The 20,612-nt window shown below is 36.0% G+C and overlaps 1 long non-coding RNA gene across 1 annotated transcript; it reads left to right on the top strand.

The window, feature by feature from the left end:
• The first annotated feature begins 18,043 nt into the window (after window positions 1-18,043).
• LOC125219701 lies at window positions 18,044-20,339 on the top strand. The gene is made up of 2 exons (XR_007176189.1): window positions 18,044-18,689; window positions 19,829-20,339. It is a non-coding gene; the product is annotated as an uncharacterized LOC125219701 (long non-coding RNA).
• Window positions 20,340-20,612: the final 273 nt, after the last annotated feature.

Raw genomic sequence — 20,612 nt, 5'->3', positions numbered from 1 at the left:
GAATAATTCATAAATTCAAATCTAACCAATGCCTACTACAAGCAATGTACTAATTCGTAGACAACATTTATCAATAATGGACAATACCAACCAAATAATTATTAATATAACCCATTAATGTACATATGTGATATGCATACACATCAAAAAATCAACAGTACCACATACATCAATATTGTCCAACACCAACCAAATAATGCAACAATTCAACATAAACAATGGACTTAGATTGCGATAACATTACAACATACATCAATCCACAATTAGAATAATGAAAAATTTGCGGTATGCCAAAAAAGGTAAATGCAAGAATGTGGTCAATAATGTCCCACAGCCAACAAATAATGCTTCCTCTAATTGTTACCCAATTGTTTCAGATGCACACCAATTCATTAAACACACAACAGTTATAATAATGCATAATTTATCCATGAATACAGAGTACAAATGCAAGGTTACTGATCAATAATGTAGTAAAGACAACGAACAATGCAACAGAACAGGGAAATAATTATGGAACCTTCAGCTGGTGTTGGTTGACTGCTCCCGGATCTGCCTCTCTTGTCATTGATGTTCTGCAATACACACCAACGAAATCAGTTAAATGATAGCACCCAATTCGACCCAAATCAGAGATATAACCACTAATCAACCAAAAAATCAATAACAAAGAGAATCAACAACACAGTGAACACAAAATCGACAATTTCCCGAAACCAAACAAAATCCGCAATAATCGAACATATAATCGAACATAAACCAAATACAACTCAGCAATAAACTAACAAATACAACTAATGGAACGAACCCTAGTTCAAAAGAGATCAATTTCATTTTTTTTCCAGAAAAATACTCCCAAAAAATTGTGCATTATTCCCTAAAATGTCAAAAATCGACGCTTACAAGTGTTTTATACCCAAAATCGGGACTTCAGAAACCCACCTTCAGAAACCTAAATCGGAACTTCTGCAACTCCATCGGCGCGCAAAGAAAGTAAAAATCGGTACTTTAAGCCTGTGAATCGGCGACTGACGTTGACTTCTGCGGTGAGATTCGACCGTGTAGGTGCTTGTTCGTCGACTGGAGAGGCGGCTAGGGTTTCGGCAGTTTTGAATTTGTGGAGAATGGTGTTGATTGTGGGTTGATGGGATTGAATGTGTGAGAGAGTGAGTAGACGGAAGGTTTATGAAAATCTCGCTTAATTAGCGGACCTTCCGTTACAGTTGTCATGTTTTTACTCTTATACCCTCATAATGCACATATTAGTACAAATAATGCACCGCGGGATCAGATGTGCCCTTTTAATCTAGTCCATCCATTCCATCAATCTAATGGTTGATATTAAGAAGGAAATAGGTACTTAGGGTGCAATAGGACCTTAATGCTCCCCTATATATATATATATATATATATATATATATATATATATATAGGGGTGCACTAGGGTGCCACCATAGTTAAAATAACATTATACCACCAATATAGTCCGTTAGATCTCATCTATGGACGACTAGGATTAAGTTTCGTGAAAAAACACGGGTTTGCAGTCTACTGTATTAGATATTGCGGTCTACTGTATTAGATATTGCAGTCGTGGTAAACTGCAATATTGTTGTGGTAAGACTACAATATTCAATGAACAGCACTGCAATCTGGTAACGTAAAATTAGAAATTTCCTATTTGACCCCTCCGTGTTTTTACACGTGGCAGCATGACAAGCACACGATTTTCAGATCCAATGGCCTAAAATGGTGGTATAATGTTACAATAAAGAGGGTTGTCATCTTAGTACATCCATATATATATATATATATATATATATATAGGGGAGCACTAGGGCGCATCCTTAATTAGAGTGCTAACGTACATCCAACCACGTGCTGCCATGTGGCACGAAAAATGCAATATTGTATATATAAAAATGCAATACACATTTGTGAAGTTGTTCATGCATTTTCGCAGATTGCATTTTAGTTATAGGAAAATTGCATTTTTTATTGTTAAGTTTTGCATTTCACATAAATTGCATTTTTTATTGTTAAGTTTTGCATTTTCACATATATAAATGCAATCCGTATAGATATAAAATGCAAATTAAACAGTCAATATCAAAAATGCAAAACTCAACAATAAAAAATGCAATCTTCATATAACAAAAATGCAATATGTCGAAATTCATATTGCATTTTTCTATATATAATATTGCATTTTTCGTGCCACGTGGCAGCACGTGATTGGATGTACGTTAGCACTTTAAAATTAGTTAGCATATTAGTACATCCCTATATATATATATATATATACTTTATTTCTATGGGATATCATTCAAAGAAATAATAACGTTCATTGTCATCCAATTATTTTATTATTATATAATTTCTTAGTGTTGTCATCAAAAGAAATAATAAGTCATTCACATGCAATCATTTCTTTTTAAATATTTCTTAAAATTCTAAGTTATAAAAACAATAATGTATGAGGTGCTGAGTTCGAGCTCTCTTGACATCAGTTGTAATTTCCTCCTTTCATAGAAGTTCGTAGTGTTATCATCTAACAAAATAATACTATTACATTTGTCCTATTAAAAATAAAATGTTTTTTTTTGGATTATCTCTCTCTTCTCTATTTTTTTCTATTTTACTTTATTCTTTCTTTATTTAACTTAAAAAAACAATAATAGTACTATTAAAATCCTGTGACAGTATTTAATATGATGAAGAGAGATTAATAATCATTCACGTCCAATTATTTTGTTATTAAATTATCACTGAAATTTTATGTTACATAGACGACTGCATGTGTATACTTAATTTTCTAATATGATCATTCAGTAAAATAATATTCACATTCTTTTTAGTCTTTACTATTTTATTTATTTATTTATTTATATATTAAAAATTGACATATAGTAATGTAATAGCCAAAGCTACGTTGGAGGTTAGTCCTTTTAAACTTTTTTTTCTTAAATTTGTACTATATGACATTATTTTTAAATTGTAAAGTAATTTCTTTTTGTTTTCATCATTTTACTGTTAATGCACAAAAAATTACTATAAGTCTATATAAGTATAAAAATTTTAAGATATGTAATCTTATTATTTTGAATTCAACGATAGTTTAGTGCTAGATATTAGTACTAGTATATTCGTTTGTTAAAACATATGCATAAGCAACAATCTTGGCTACCATTAAATTACCTTAGTTTACAAAATTTCCATATATAAATGACACCTTTTTTTATTGTATCCAGCTTCCACATTTTCATATTTTCCATATTTTATAAAAAAGGTAATTTAATAAGAAAATAATATTTAATAAGAAAATCGGTTTGAATTAAAACCGATTTAAAATATAAGGCAAATTGTATATACAATTTTTGTTAATTTATCTTTACTCAATCAGGAATATCAAGTTGTTATTGATAATACTCATTATTTGAGTTAATTTTTATTTACATCTAATTCAAATGATAAATATTTTATAGTAATAAATAATGATGATAAAAATACTTAATCTTGTGTCTTACTATTAATTACGAAAACTTAATGTGATGAAATTATAAAGTTGAAAGAATCCAAAATATATTTATGTGAGAATAGACGGGAATGCGTTTTCATTTGATATCCCCGGCAACGGCGCCAAAAACTTGATGCACTGCAAGTATACAGGGTAGATCTAGTATAGCTAAGGCAGTACCAGGATATCGAACACAGGGAATAAAAATTGCAACTGAATATTATATACTAAGCATCACGAGACACAGGACTTTTGGGTTGATTATTTAAACTAGACAGAAAAAAATAAACAAATAAAATAAAGCATAAAAGCATATGATACAAAACAGGCGAATGAATATTGAATTTTAAGACCCAAAATACAATCGACTTCCTTGAATTACGGTCTCTAGAGTTATTAAGTCGGTCACTTAACTAGATTAAACCCCCTCCCGAGGTGAGAAATCCGTAGATTAGATGTTGAAATCAAAGTCCGCTTTAAATCTCTAACATCTAACTCCCAAAAGATCGTTAAGACCAATGACCTCACGTGAAAACTCAACTCTCCTGAGTTCTATTGAATTAAAGTGTGAATTATCCCTTTTCAAGGTCAATTATTTCGTCTCCCGAGTACTCTAATCAACTCTAACATGTATTCAAGAGGTAGCTAATCAATTGGACATAGAAAGAACAAGAATAAATCAAATAACTACGAGAGCTAACAAGGAAAATCAATCGAATATCTTCACCACAAATTCTACAAAGGACGTTTTACTCATAGACAAGTAAATACACCAATTAAAGTACAAGACATGAAAGAAATTGATAAAATCTAAGGTTGAATCTTCAATCTTCAGTCTTCTCTTGTCTGAATCTGCAGAGCTCCACTCCAATGGAAGATAGATGATTATGTGTAGAATATGAGATGGATGAAGGTGTAGAGAGGGAGAAGAATTGGTGGCTCTGATACGAAGAGTATGAATTAGGTTAACAGAAATTTATAAGTTGGAAAAAGGTTAATTTTCGTGGCCTTCAAGAAATGGGAGAGATTTGGCTTCACAATATAATAATTTCTTTTCTTCCGTGAATTTCCACCTAAATTCCCACCAGCTTTGAATGCAATGCGCAACGTTCGTAGAATAGTCATACCTTTCTCCACCGAACTCCGACTGAAACGTGCATGATATCCACGCGAAGCTCTTTCGAAGAAGAAGAGAACGGTAAGCATTAAGAATTGATTGGACTTCATATTTGCTGGAAAAATTGGCTTGAATTGATGCTGCAGCACTTTGGCCTTTTTTTCACCTTTTTCTAATTTTTTTTCTATCATTTATCAATAAACACGTCAAAAATACCAAATGTATAAAATATGCAATTTAAGAACATAATTTGCATGATTGACATTTAAAACAAGTCAAATCTTGTTCTTAAAAACATGCAAAATCTGTGTTTGTCAATATCTAATCCTTAACAACACAAAGAAGGCACTAGATAATCAATACAACTTCAAAACAGTTGAAATAAACATCTCACAAACTGCAGTCACGTTCAGAAATTCATAACTGAAGATCTAACCGTTAAAATTCAATATACTTAGGTCAGAATGATTATACACGAGTCTTATAGCTCTAATTAAAATTTCAAGGCGAACGGACAATGTTTCGACCTCCGATCATGGCAAAAATTAAGTCTGCGCAGCGCAGAAAATTGGAGAACACTATTTTCTCTCTTCTTTACTTTTATACATTTTCATTTCTCTCTCTCTTCTCTCAATATGGACGGGTTCTACACTCTTGATAAGTATTTATAAGTTCTATAATGACCTATTTAAGTAAATAAATAGACATACCATATAGGTTTTTTTTAAAGAAGTTGGGAGTCCTAACCCAACAAAATATTCCTTTCCGTTACATTTATTTCATTCCAATTCATCTCAATCTATTTTTCCAATTTCTTCCTTCATCTTCTATTTCTTTATATAATACAAATGGATCTAAACAACAATACCAGCTATACTGCTTAAATTGCCTATGGTTCGTGAAAATAAGAAAAATTGTATTCTCGTAGTTATTAGCTGAGAAAAAGAATAGCTTATTGTTACAAACTATGTAAGATTCTAAAGAGTAAAAACCATTAAAATAGTTTAGATTCTCACAACAATTAAATAGAATTTAAGTATGCCTCTAGGGTGGTCAAGTAAAAGATTCATATTTAACAAAATTTTGGTCACACCATCGACGAATAGTCCAAAGACCACTGAAGAGTAAGGTGGCATGGCCACCAAACGTTGCTTAAGCTTGTACCATTGGATATTCGCCCCAAGAATTTCGTTTCCATATTGATACTCCTTCTAGGGAAGGTCCACGCCACAAACAAAATTCTATAGTTATCTCACAAGTCAATTTAATCTTCTGAACTCTGCAATTTCCTACGATTAAAGCTTCCACCAAGAATTTTGTTTCCGTATTGATACTCCTTTTAGGGAAGGTCGCACGCCACAAATCAATTATCTCACAAGTCAATTTAATTTTCTGAACTCTGCAATTTCCTAGGATTAAAGTTCCCACTAAGGTGGGTCGCGATAATATTGGAAATCACGTCTAGATAAAATTGAACTTAATTTTGAGAAGTCTAACCGATGAACTTGTTGTTGCTTAGGATTAAGGCTCCCACTAAGATGAGTTGCATTAATGTTGGAAATTGCTTCAGACCCTTGAGCATTTTTTATGATTGTCACATGGCAGCTGATTATTCGTCCACGTGTACAAATGATTGGTTAGGAATAGTGGTATGATGTTATTTTAAGAGGTGTTGTCATTTTAACACACCCCGATGGATATAATATACATTAAATTCCAATTTATTTACTCCATAAAAATGGAATCCTAGATTTAATAAGATTTATTTGAACAACCAAATCTAATATATCTAGGATATATCTAGATAGGATACAATCCATCAAAATCCTTAAGATATAGATTAAATATTCAAACCTATTTAAATCATAATAAATTTATTTAATGATATTCCATATACTAAATTAATTTTAATCTTACACAACATTTGGTATGTATCTAAAATTTCTAAAATTAATTCCAAACATGACAACGAGTCGCTATCACATTCACGCTATAACCAATCATATTGGTATACAAATAAGTTCACATATTAGTGGTTTCAAAATTGAGATATAGAATCCCCTTAGGCAAAACCACGTATCCACAATTCACGTACACGCAAATAATCGTTAACATTAGTTAACAAAAATCACGCAAATAACTCCTTGGCAAAGACTTGTCAATTCGCTCAAAAGGTAATTCGCGTTGTCATGCAATCACTCATAAGAATTTGATCACAAATTGGAACTCATAATGTGTAATCATTTTCACATTATTAGATTACCATTATAATATGAAGTCATAATGATCACGTAATGACTTTGCCAAATAATACATGAAATACGCATCTGATTACATGTAATTGAGATAATGAGCATAACATGCTATCAGTTCAGAAAACACGCACTAGTTCACAACTTCCTCCGGAGTTTGCGGCAACATCACGCTGTCGCTGCTCTCCGCGCCAGCAGCTAATATGCCTCTCGACATTCCAATGTAAAGAATTCTTGTAATCATCTAATGAGCACAACGGAAATAGCATACAAGAATAACAGATCTAGATTTATAATCATAATACAAGTTGAGCATGTAAAACACAACGGAACTAAATCTTACTTGTTGTGTTGTTTTCTTCGATTGATTGAATCCTGCAGGTTGAATCTGCTACTATCGAGGTCCACAAGCAGAAACTATCCCGATACAATTGCTATGTAGAAGAAAGCTAGGAAATCTCTCTACAAAGCTTTACATTTATTTCATGTTATAGAATAATCTAGAATTAAAATAAAGATAATTTTAATGAAAAATTATAGAACATTAGAAAGGGCAATAAATAAACCCCAAACCCCCCCTCATTTGGATGAAGCTGACAACGGGAGTAGTTTGTTTTTTTTTTACATGAGTTTATGGTTAATGGGCTTTCATGATTTGGTGGATAGAATAGTAAGATATTTGGCTCGGCCCAAAGAGGGAGTTTGGCATATTTACATCGTTTGGTTGAAATGATGAATGAAGGAAACAAAAATTGCCTTGACTAAATTACCCTCTCCTTGCTGATTATTAATTATCGTCGCTCGTTCCAAATTTGTGGGACAAATATGGCGGTAAACCCAGTTTGGTTTCGGTTTCACGAGGAATCCCTTTCTTGCCAGTTTGGTGACAGACTGTCGAGAAATCACCCGGAGTTTCGATATTACTAACTTACAATTCCTCCTGGGAAGATAATACATCCAGATCTTCCAGAGCAGCTTCTGAAATCAAGGTGCTATTGTCTAAGTTTACAGGCGACGACGAGTTCATGGCATTTGGCGTTACATAGATGACACCAGATTCAAGTGACTGGAAACAACGCCTGGGACGCAGACTTCCTTCTCGAACATCCTTCCTGTGGTCGTGTAGGTGCAGATAGGCAACTAGTGGCGTTATTTAAGATGTCTCTGAATATTATTTTGGGAAATCATACTTACTTGAACTGTACTGCTGGTGTTTGAGGAGTTAGCTCAGAATGACTTGAACCACCATTTGTACGATTTGGTGTTTCAGAAGTGCCTTCCTTGCTCAAGATATCATTCCCCAAGATATATTCTAGAGAAGCAAGGGGTCAAGTGATTAAGCATATTTCAACTTTTCCAGCAATTGAATATTGTGCAAGAATCTGATCACTTAATTCTACTAATATAAAAGGTTACTAACTATCCATATTAATCTTACAGTGGTGTGGTCTGAGCTTAGTCAAGACAAGCAGAAGATGCTTTGCTGTATGCATACCCAGTATCAGGACAAATTGCTCCACTGAGCAACAGAACAAAGCGTCTTTTTCTTTCAATCAACAATATTCATAACAATCTAACATGGTGGGCAAGACAATAAAATTGAAAAATATCAATATATAACAGCACTTGTGAGAGAAGGGGATGGATGGCCAGAAGTGAGAGTTTATTCACGAAGGGCTTGGTTGAAATAGGTGAAATAAGGATCATACCAACTCCCATAAAAAAATTAAAACGAAAATAATAAAAATTAATGAACAAATAATCAAATATTCTACCGATCAAGTATGCATGCTAGCTTGGTGCATATTAATGAGTGTACATCAAGTGTGCGTTTCATAAACAAGTGATACACCATCCATCTTAAGATGGTGTAATGCCCCCTGTGCAAGGGACCGTAGAGATAGGGCAGTACTAGGGACTCTTCGAGCAACTACTTAGCATCTGCTTTTGTTTTGTAAAAGTGGCCAAGCCAGATTATTAGTTATCTCAAGCATTCATTTTGAGACCAGGAAAATAAATGATGGGAAGATTTTATACTTCACTAGAAATTTAGGATTTAAACATGGATGTGAATGCTTAGGATTACATCACAATGAAATAGCTATATAGTCCAAATATTGTATTCCCTCCGTCTCATAGAAAATGGCATACTTGGGTAATGACACGTGATTTTAGGAGATGTTTTGTGTTATAAATAAAGAGAGAAAATAGTATATTTATATTAATGTGAAAAAGAACTTTTTCAACAAAATAAATATGACATCTTTTGTGGGACAAACTAAAAAGGAAAGTGTGACATCTATTATGGGACGGAGGGAGTACCTCCTTTTCGTCCGTGCACATTTTTACATCCTTCACATCGGCATCCATCTGAGCAACCGACATTTGACTTCTCCATAATAAACAAACGTATGCAATAACAATAAACTGAGATATAATGATCTTGTATGTTAATGTATGAATGCACAACTACTTACATGATAGCACTCACAGTACTTCTTGAGACACATGGACTTCATGCAATTGCACCCCCTCTTATGCCTTGCCGAGGAGGGTGTGACGAGTGTTTCATCTTCCTATGAAATAAATATTATTTTACATGTATTCAATCACAAACAATATTGAATTAATACCCCAGGACTGCTTGCAGGTGTCTCACTGACATGTTTTACAATTTTCAGCGCAAATGCAAGAGGATTCGTCCGTGACTCAATAACTTTGTCCTCATACTGGGGTCTGTTGTAGCACCCTTGGAAAGCACAAGATCCCGCACAGTATAACCCAGTAGCAAAGTAATCACAATACTTGCAGAAATCAAATTACCAATTGGTAATGGTGGCTGCAAATAACTATACACAGAGCAATGAAGACTTACTCTTAAAGATGGTAATCGAGAGAGATATTTGAGGATTGAAAAGGCATTTTGGATATGGAAGTAGAAGTAGAGACTTATTTCTGTAAATGTTTCTTGCGTGTTGAGATGTCTCATTATCCTAGTATTTATAGGGATATTTGAGGCTCCCCAACTACATCAATAAATACAATATTGGAACTTTACACTACTAGGAAATCTACCATAATAAAAGAGTTCTAGGAACTCTAATACAATAAGTAATGGACAGCTGTTTTATGACTTGTTTTTCCAACACCCCCCTCAAGTTGAGCAACATTATCTCCGATGCTTAACTTGCCAAGAAATTCTTTGAAGACTTTAGGACTCAGTGCTTTGGTCAATATGTCCGCAAGTTGCTCTTCAGATCTGACGAATGGGAATTCGATAATGCCACTCTCAAGCTTCTCTTTGATGAAGTGACGATCAACTTCGACATGTTTAGTCCTGTCATGTTGGACTGGGTTTTCTGAAATGCTAATTGTTGCTTTATTGTCACAGAAAAGTTGACTTTTCCGTGTAGGTGGAAAGCCAATTTCTGTTAACAATCCCCTAAGCCAAAGTATCTCCATCAAGCCACTTCTAATCCCTCGAAATTCGGCTTCAGCACTTGAGAGGGCTATAACTTTCTGCTTTTTGCTTCTCCAAGTGACTAAGTTCCCTCCAACAAAGGTGAAGTATCCTCCAGTAGATTTTCTATCGACTGGGTTGCTTGCCCAGGTGTACCCATCAATTTCCAAATCTTCATTTTTCTCCAAGAATACCCCATAACTGGTTGTTCCCTTTAAGTATCTCACAATTCTTATGACAGCATCCATATGATCTTCCTGAGGCTGATGCATAAATTGACTGACAACTCCAACTGCATATGTGATGTCGGGCCTAGTATGAGAAAGATAGATAAGTTTACCTACTAACCGTTGGTATCTTTCACGGTCTATAGGCTTAGCTCCATCTACAATCTTTAACCCATGGTTGGGTACCATTGGAGTTTCAGTAGGCTTGCAATCCAGTAGTCCTTTTTCAGCTAACATATCAAGAACATACTTCTTCTGTCTTAGGAATATTCCGTGCTTGGATCTCAACACTTCTATTCCTAGGAAGTACTTCAAAGCTCCCAAGTCTTTCATTTCAAATTTCTTGAACAGATTCTCCTTTAGATTTTGGATTTCTTCGGCATCATCCCCGGTTATGATCATGTCGTCAACATAGATGATTAGACAAGTCATTTTCCCATTTCTCGTCTTCAGGAATAGTGTGTGATCGGAATGGCTCTGTTTGAAGCCATGTTTGAACATTGCCTGGCAAAATCTTCCGAACTACACTCTCGGAGATTGTTTTAGCCCATAAAGGGTCTTTCTTAGTCTGCACACTTGTCCTCTTCCAAATTCTTCAGAAAAATCTGGGGGAACCTCCATGTAGACTTCCTTGTTTTTCTCAAGTTCTCCATGAAGGAAGGCATTTGTAACATCAAACTGGTATAATGGTCATTCCTTACATGCAGCTACAGAAAGAAAAGTTCTTACTGTGTTAAGTTTGGCCACCGGGGAGAAAGTCTCCTCATAGTCTACTACATAAACCTGAGTATATCCCTTAGCAACCAATCTTGCCTTGTATCTCTCGATTGGACCATCTGCACGTCTTTTTATGGAGAAGATCCAACAACATCCTACTGGTTTCTTTCCGGGGGCAGAGTACACTTCTCCCATGTCTCATTTTTTATTAAGGCATCGATCTCCTTCTTCATGGCCCCCCTCCAGTGTTTGTGTTTCATTGCCTTTTCAAAGGATTGTGGAATTTCTTCTTCTTCGTAAAGTGCTGCTTCAAATGCCCTAGCCATTTCGGTAAGGTGTCCCTGGGTAAGATTTGCAACAGAGTACTTAGACTTCCTTCCTTTCCAGTCAGGTGAATATCTTCGAGGAGGAATGCCCCTTGTACTTCTGTGAGGCAATCTACCGTGCCCTGTATCTTGTTTCGTAACTGGTTCCTCGGTATTGCTCCTATCACTATTAGTAGTTTCAGGTGAGTTATCAATATTTGTATCAAAAGTATTTACCTCGGGATTTAAAGACTGGTCGGATAGCTCAGCAGCGTCCTAAGGCGGCACATTCTGTTCTTGGGGATTTGACAGCCCGGCGGTACTGCTAACTGTTAGGTTTGGTATACTGAAAAGCATGTTTCGAGCAAGTTTCGCTCGAATAGAATCTTGCTTGTATACGTAAAACTCTATAATCCACTTTTAACTCGATTCAAGTCCTAGTATTTTGATAAGATCAGCCCACCCTGATATCGAGATACAGTTCGGGAACCAGAGAGAAGATCCGTGGTCTAGTATTGAAGATCATCACGTGGAGAAGGCGCGAGCAATCGACGATTCTTTGGAGAATCAAAATCGGTAACTCTAAACCGTAGAATTCATGTTTTAGGATTTACTTTCTTTGAGCATGAATTATTTGCGTTCTAGCATGCAATTATCTGTTTAACATGTGAATTGATTAATCGCATAATCGGTCAAATAGATCCTACGTCTGATTTATTTGTTTTGTACAAGTCTTCCGCTGTGCAAGGGGCACCAAACCCCATCACTAACTTCTTTTGTTGGCTGGTTGGTTTGGTTGTTCTTTCCCTCTCCCTGAATGGTTTATATAACAGGGTTTTGGTCTGGCTGGCTGGTTTGGTTGTTCTCTCCCTCCCCCTGAATGGTTTCTTTCCAAAAAGGTAGCCAATTTAGTGCGTCACTACTCGAGTTTTCTGACTCACTCTCCCCCTGACCGCTAGATTGGCTATAAAAGTATTCGTTTTCAACAAAGTCGCGGTTCATAGTGGTGTACATATGATCTGTCGAAGGGTCATAGCACCGATAACCTTTTTGATTTTTCCCATAACCCAAGAAGACACATTTGACGCACAAGGTGAGAATTTGTTACGGTTTTGTTTGTGGATGTGAACAAACACGGTACAACCAAAAAATTTTTGGATCAAGATGGAGGGAGGATGGTACCGAGTTTTGGGAAGAGAAGACCTCTAGAGGAGTTTTGAAGTTAAGGATCCCTGTGGGGAGACGATTTAGGAGATAGACGGTAGTTGCGATGGCTTCTGGCCAGAAGGATTTTGGGATGTTTGATTCAATGAGGAGGGCACGGGTGATTTCTAGGATATATCAATTTTTCCGCTCGGCTACCCCATTTTGTTCTGGTGTATATGCACACGAAGTTTGGTGGACAAGGCCTTTTTCAGTGAAGAAAGATGACATCCTAGATTTCACATATTCCCTCCCGTTATCAGATCTAAGGATTTGAATTTTGGAGTTCTACTGGGTTTGGACAAGACGATAGAACTCAGTAAATTTCTCAAAAACTTCTGATTTTGTTTTCAAAAAATAAATCCAAGTCATACGCAAAAAGTCATCAATCAATAGCAAAAAAATATCGAAAACCTTGTCCTCCAGCTACTGGGTCAGGGCCCCACACATCAGAGTGAACCAAAGCAAAAGGTGATTTTTCTCTAGTGTTGTTTAATTTGAAGGAATGTTTGTGACTTTTTGCCAAAACACAAGTTTCACAATTTAAAACATGCGTAGAAGAAACTAACTCAGGAAAGAGTAACCGAAGATATGATATGGATGAGTGCCCTAACCGGCGATGCAAGAGCCAAATCTGTCTGTCAGTCAGTCCGTGAGTTAGCATCGCAGTACTCTGTTGGGCTATCTCATCTACGTAGTACAGTCCATGTCGCTCAGTTCCACGCCCAACTATCGTTCCAGTCTTGATATCCTGTAACATGCAAAAATGAGGTTGCATTAGCAATTTGCAGTTGAGATCTCTTGTTACATGACTGACAGACAAAAGTTTGTGGGATAATGAAGGAACATAAAGTCAGTTCGAGAGGCGAAGAGTTGGTGAGTAATTTCAAGGAAATCCAACTCATCAAAGAATATGGTGTCGGTTGCCCCACAGTCAAAGATCCAATGATAGTCTTTGGATCCTATGTTGGAGGATGAAGAGTACGCAAGGGCTTGGAAAATGTTTGCACAAGTAATTGAGGGTTGGAATTCAAAAATTTGGGGTTTGTTTTCAAATTTTTTTTGACTTGGGGGTGTTATTTGGGCCTTTTGGATAGATGTGTTTTTTTTGTATAATATTTCGGACAACTGGGGTGGGTTAGCAAATTTCTGAATTTGCTTAGGTGGCTTTAACAATTTTAGAATTTTTTGGGGGGAGTTTTGAGAGAAATATTTGGAGTGGGGTCGAATCTGGGAGAGTGTATAAGTTTGGGGGGTTTTCTACAAAGTGTGGGGTTTTTTTCAGAAAACTCCACACAAGATCGTGAAGCGGCCATTTCCCCAAATTTCTTTCTTCTTCTCCCAAATTTCTTTCTTCTCCGCTGCTCAACCGCTACCGACGACGATGACACCGCTGCTTCAGCCGTTGCCGCCGCCGACGCTGCTACTTCAGCCACCGCCGACGACGCCGCTGCTTCAGCCGCTGCCGCCTGCGACGCTGATTCAGGCGCCGCCGCCGCTGCTTCAGTCGTCGCCGCCGCCTCCGATGCTTCTTCAGCCTGTGAAGGATGCTGCTGCCGACGTCGGCTGATGTTGCTGTTTCTGCCGCCGACATCGACGACGCTGTTATCTGTGACAGGTGGAGCTGCAGACACGTTACTCCTTCGGCTGTTCGCATGTGTTGCTGCAGCAGTGCATTTCGATCCCACGCTGAGGTTCTTCTGCAGGTAGGAATTTTGGCTTTGGTTTGTGTTGGATTTGTACAAATCAATTAGATTTGAAATTGTCTCGATCAATAGTTCGAGAGTGTATATTTGGTTTACCTCCATTGGAGGTTTTTTTGTTGGTTTCCTGCTCTGATACCATCTTAAAGATGGTAATCGAGAGAGATATTTGAAGATTGAAAAGGCATTTTGGATATGGAAGTAGAAGTAGAGACTTATTTCTGTAAATGTTTCTTGTGTGTTGAGATGCCTCATTATCCTAGTATTTATAGGTATATTTGAGGCTCCCCAACTACATCAATAAATACAATATTGGAACTCTACACTACTAGGAAATCTACCATAATAAAAGAGTTCTAGGAACTCTAATACAATAAGTAATGGACGGCTGTTTTATGACTTGTTTTTCCAACACTTACAGCTTTAGGCATTTACTCTTCTTACAATGGTGTCGTTTACATGTTAGAGTTTGTATAATAGAAATCACCTTTCGAGTGATTGAATACTGTAAAAACTCTTATTTTATTTTTCAAGGAATAAAACAGTTTATTTTTGTCATACTGTTCTTATGTTTTACATTTAATGAATGTTTAATGCATGTTTGAATGTATAAGTAACTTAACAAAGTCTAAGTCTTTGTTTTAGTAGACCGGTTATGGGCGTCGTCTACTTTAAGGTAATACGGTCAGTTCTGAACAAAGAAAAATAAGAATTTCACAACCCAGATAGGCTTAGACTACCTATCGTGAAAGGTTGCAATGTCAGTCCGTATATTTCTAACCTTACTGAAATAAGATGACATTGGTGTGGTATAGCATTGAATTGGATCTAACAACGAGACAAGTCTTTATGCTATCTACTGAAAGACGAGGTCTTGATAATTATTGTTTCTTAATCAATGTACGTTAGCATTGAGCATACGATATTGATTATGCACTACTTTGACTTACCAAATGGTGCGGGTTTTTCGCAACCTAATAATCTTGGTATATTGGGTAATGGTGATTTATATCTAGCGGTGCTAGGATTGCTATTATATTGAATCGTGTGTGAGCTGAGTCTCGTTTGATAACATCCTCAAGAGAAGCTCGAAATAAAGTTTTATTATTCGGAACCTAGCTAGTTGGAGTTTGATTACTCTATAGCAGACACTAATTAATTAATTGATGTTTCTATCTTAAGCACGGGAAATAAATGACAAGCAATGGAAACTCGGATTACTTATAATTTCGGATTTCAATGGGGAGTTCAATATTACTTTTGTAGTGGCTGCTCGTAATATTCCAATTAAAAGCTTATATTAAATTGGGGTTCAAAATTTAATTAGTAAAAAGCTAATTGGGGAGCCCATATCCAAAACCTTTCATAGATCTCTGTCTGGGCCCAATATGTTACTTAAAATAAATATAAGAATAAAGGAGACAGAAAATACACTCTATTTTCTTCATAATTTTCCATAGATCTCTGTCTAAGGCTAAACAACACAACTCGTCATGCCCAACCACTGAAGAAAAGGTAAAAATATTTTTGTGATTTTTGGAATGAATACCTACATTTCTAGAAGTGCAATGGGAAAACGTTATCCCTGTGAAAATAGCAATTTTGGGCCTATTGGAAATTTAAAGTAAATATTATGGCTTTTGGAAAATGTTGTGAGATATGAAACAGGAAACACTATGTGAATATGAAATGTTTTTTGTTTAATCATGAAGCATGATGGTGATTGAATGTGATGGATATGGAAGTGTGAATGTGAATCGTATTGCTTGAGGCAGGGAATTGTTGTTACATGTTTGAACTGCAAAAATTTTTGTAGAAACATACATGTTGATTAATTGAACGGCGAAAATCCTTATACATATGTTGTTGAAATTTTATGATGCTGAATCTGTGGAATGTAGAGTATGATGCGTGCGTAGTTGCAATTTTGTGATTATGATACAAATGGACATGAACTGCCTGATTTATGAATTGTGATTCCATGGATAATTGATTGACTGAGTGTCACTATTTGCATATATTAATATACAATGGGTGTTATGCTATGGAACGCCAAATTGTTTATATGGATAAACGTGTTTAATTACGCGGTATATGAATATCGTTTAAGTATTGATCGAAATATGTTGAAGTATGAGACTTTAAACTATGCTTGAAAATATAGAGTGCCTAAGATGTAAGCTAGACTGAACGTGTTAGAACTCAGAGATAAGTTGACAACTGAATATCACTTTCCCGAGTGATAGAACAAACAAAAAAAAATATTTCAAACCATGGTGTATCCCTACAACGGCGAGATCGTACCTATGATCTAATAAAATTATGTAGTCTTGCATAACATGCCAAAGCGGCGACGCGGCAAAAATATGACGACTCTTATGACACCTTAATACCACTAGGAAGATTGCAATGTATTTCGAAAATGACGTTATGACATGCCAATAATACTTTGAAGATACGATCATCAAAACATTTATCGGTTGTAACGACACAAGGAATCTCTACTTGGAATCTAAGAATTCCTATAATGCTTCTACCATGTTCGGGCTTGCGAGGGACAAACGAAGGAGTGCCACATCTGTAGCTAGAATCATGAGTTTAATCAACAATACTTACTTGGATTCTCAGAAATTCCTTTCGATGAACCTCCTTTTTCATTAAATCGCATTTTGCCGGTGATGCATCACTATTTCCTTTGCCTACGAAAATAATGGCTCATTCTATTTTCTTGAGTCATTTTGGAGATCTTCTAAATTAAAGACACTTTCAATAGTGTTTTTTTCATATGGAAATCCGCTTCTATCCAAGTAAGACTATTTGATTAATTTCTGAGTTCTTGATACGAGACTCTCAGGAAAGGCTATGGCTTGATCTCTGCAACCACATATGAGCAATAGATCTATCTTGCGTAAAAGTGCTTTGGAGAAATCATGCGACGAAGACGCCACGTGATGAATGAATTGTACCCTGAACTTTTCACTTGAGCGTAGCAAATTTCGGGATGAAATTTTTGTTAAGGTGGGTAGGATGTAACGCCCCACTTTTTGAACCCTAATTTTCGAATCGTAAATTTTTTTTGCATTTAATGCTTTTAATGCTTTGTAGTCTGTGGATTAAATGAAGAGTGAAATGAATATTTGATATTCTTGTGACCTAATTGGATTTAGGGTTTAAATATGCGTTGACGAAATTACTTTTGTGTATATATAAATAATTCTTTTCCATGAAACATACTCCCTCTGTCCCATTAGAAATAAAATGTTTTCCTTTTTAGTTTGTCCTATTAAAAATGAAACGTTTCCTAAAATGGAAACATCTCTATCTCTACTTTTTCATCTCTCTTACTTTACTCTCTCTTCATTTACTCACAAAACAACACTATATAAAAACCCGTGCCGATTCCCAAATGTTGCATATTTAGTGGGACGGAGGGAGTATTTATTAGACTCAATTCCGTGTTGGGTACAATAGATACTGAACAAATCAATTATTGCAAAGAATAAATTGTGGGCTACACAATTTAAATAAAATACCAGTGCCGATCCCCAAATCAATTTTAATTAAATCCCTATTCCTTGTCTTGATCACCAAGACTTCCCTTGGTTACAAATTATTTTTTTTTTAAATAAATATTTTGCAGAGATCTTCCTCCTCTTCCCTTAAGCGTTTTTCCTCTTCTTCCATTTAATCTGCAAATGAAATCCCAAAGAAATAATATTAGTCAATCCCAATTAATTTATGGAATCAATTACCCATTATGCACCCCCTCTCTCACGATTCTTCACTGCAATCTGCAGGGGAAATCTTTCCAAATATTCAACCACAATCAATTGAAATCAATCTCCAAAAATTACTCCTGCAAGTCACGGTTATTATATCACCCCTCTACCCTAACCACTCTCATGCGCCACATACAACACACTCCACAATTGAGAATTTTGAACTACTCGCCTTTGTGAAACAATTCGGCAGAGGAGGGAATAGCGAAGGAGACGCCAATTTCATTCCTGTTCTTCCCAACTCAATCCTCAATCGCGGTAAATTTTTGTCCCAACTACGTTCCACTTTGCGATTCTCAAATTGTTGCTAATTGAAACCTTCAAAACTGCTTCTCTGTGATAGAATAATCGAAAACCAAACTTGAGGGAGGAGGACATCGTTTGTTCATTTACCATCCGCAAATTGAAGGTATACACTTTCCCCACCCAAATCCGATTCCATACTTGTGCATCTCATGGAACCAGTAACCGAAGCAAATCGATAATTCTAACAATCTAAATTGAAGAATTGAACTGTAATTCATGAAATCAAATTAAGAACTCATCTTCGGGGAGGCGCGGTGCTTCGCCGGATTTTGGGGTGACGACAGCGGCGATTTGGAGAGACAGTTGGCTCTTTGAACTTGGGTGTTTAAATTTCGAGATTTCTTGTTGGGTGATTTCTGTTTTGGAAAGAAGAGAGAGTTGTTGGAGAAGGGGAGCCGACGGTATTTGTTGAATGGGAGTTTTGGATTCCAAATTGTTTTATTCTTTTAAAATATTTGACTTTTGAGGGAAATGAATTGGGTACGTGTAGTTTTGATGGGAGTTATGGCCATGGGTTTGTGTATTTTGGTTTTGGATAGGAGAGTATGTTTTTATTCTTAGGGTATGTTTGATAGCCCAAGTTGGAAAATCCAAGAGAAGAAACAAAATCAGAAAATAAACCAAATTATGTAGTAATGTATTTCTTGATTTTTAAGTTTTTAAAATTCACCACATGTTTGATACACCACCAGAAGAATTGAATATTCACTGTGTAGACATTATTGCCTTTAATTTTTTTTTTATTTTATCCAACATAACACAATATGCCTAGTCCAAGAAATATTCTCTGCATTTCTTCTTCCCCAACAACAGCTCGAAGACTGCAGGCGAAATTTTTACATCCAGGTTCTGCAAGTCTCTACAATTCCCCCAATGGACAGAATTAGAGTTCTTCAACGATGCAGAAAACCTTCAATTGTGCCCATAAATCTTCCAGAGAATAGGGCTGTACCAAACCTTCAATCATTTTTTGTAAACATGAAACAAGGTTCAACCATGATAGTCCAGTAAAAAACGAACCCAAAAAACACAAATTGGAGTCTTGAAATTAGGGTTTACCTACAATGTTTGTAATTCCACCAATTGACAGAAATAGAGTTCTTCAAGGATGCAGAAAAATAATCGATTGTGTGAATAAATCTTCTAGAGTGGTGCTGCACAAAAACAGGAAGGCAATTTAGTGAAATAAATTCGTGGTAATTGAAATTGATGTCTTAAACTGGTGTGTGTGGTGTGGTGCAGCCTCCATTCCCGAAAATCAGAGAGAAACGGGGAAGAGAGGGTGCAGTAGTGCTGCAATTCAGATGGAAAATCAAAGAGCAAAAAGGAAGAGAAGATGGAGTGGTGCTGCAAATCTAACCGATTATCATAGAGAGAAAGGAAGAGAAGATTGTGGTGTTGTAGATCTAAACGAAATCAAAGAGAAGAAGGGAAGTGAAAGATGGAAGAGAAGCAATGATTGAGTATGATATTAGAAGGCATTTTCGTTTCTTGATTGGAAGGCATTTTCGTTTCTTGATTGGAAGGCATTTTCATTTCAATGAAGAGGGCTAAAATTGGAAGACATTTTGTTTCCTGATTTACAAATGGAGGCTGGAAAGTAAACCTCCATCGCAGCACCGATAAGTTTCCTCAGAAACACTGGCATACACTCGTGGGCCTTTACGGGCCGAGTTATTCGCGAGCTTCTTTTCCATAATTCAGTAAGTATCAAACAATGGTAAAGATGAGAAAATGGGTCATTTTCTTGGCTTTTCTAAGGTATCAAACATACCCTTAATGGGATGTTACTTATATTCTTTTAATGGAGCTAATTAAAATATTTGTGCATCGAATGTTTTCTTTGCAAATTTTGTTGGGGATGTGCGCGACGCTTTGGGCGACCAAAATAATTAAGTTTCTAATCGGAGAAAATTCGTAATCGATGATAAAAATAATTCAAACCTTAAGATGCATGCATCTTATTTTATCTTGATTCCTTGTGTTGATCTATGTGTTATTTTAAAATTCCAAAGGTGATATCTCG

This window comes from Salvia hispanica, chromosome 4 (genome assembly GCF_023119035.1).
Source record: "Salvia hispanica cultivar TCC Black 2014 chromosome 4, UniMelb_Shisp_WGS_1.0, whole genome shotgun sequence".
Lineage (NCBI taxonomy): Eukaryota > Viridiplantae > Streptophyta > Magnoliopsida > Lamiales > Lamiaceae > Salvia > Salvia hispanica.
The sequence above is the reverse complement of the archived record's forward strand: the minus strand, read 5'-3'. Positions and strand labels throughout refer to the sequence as shown.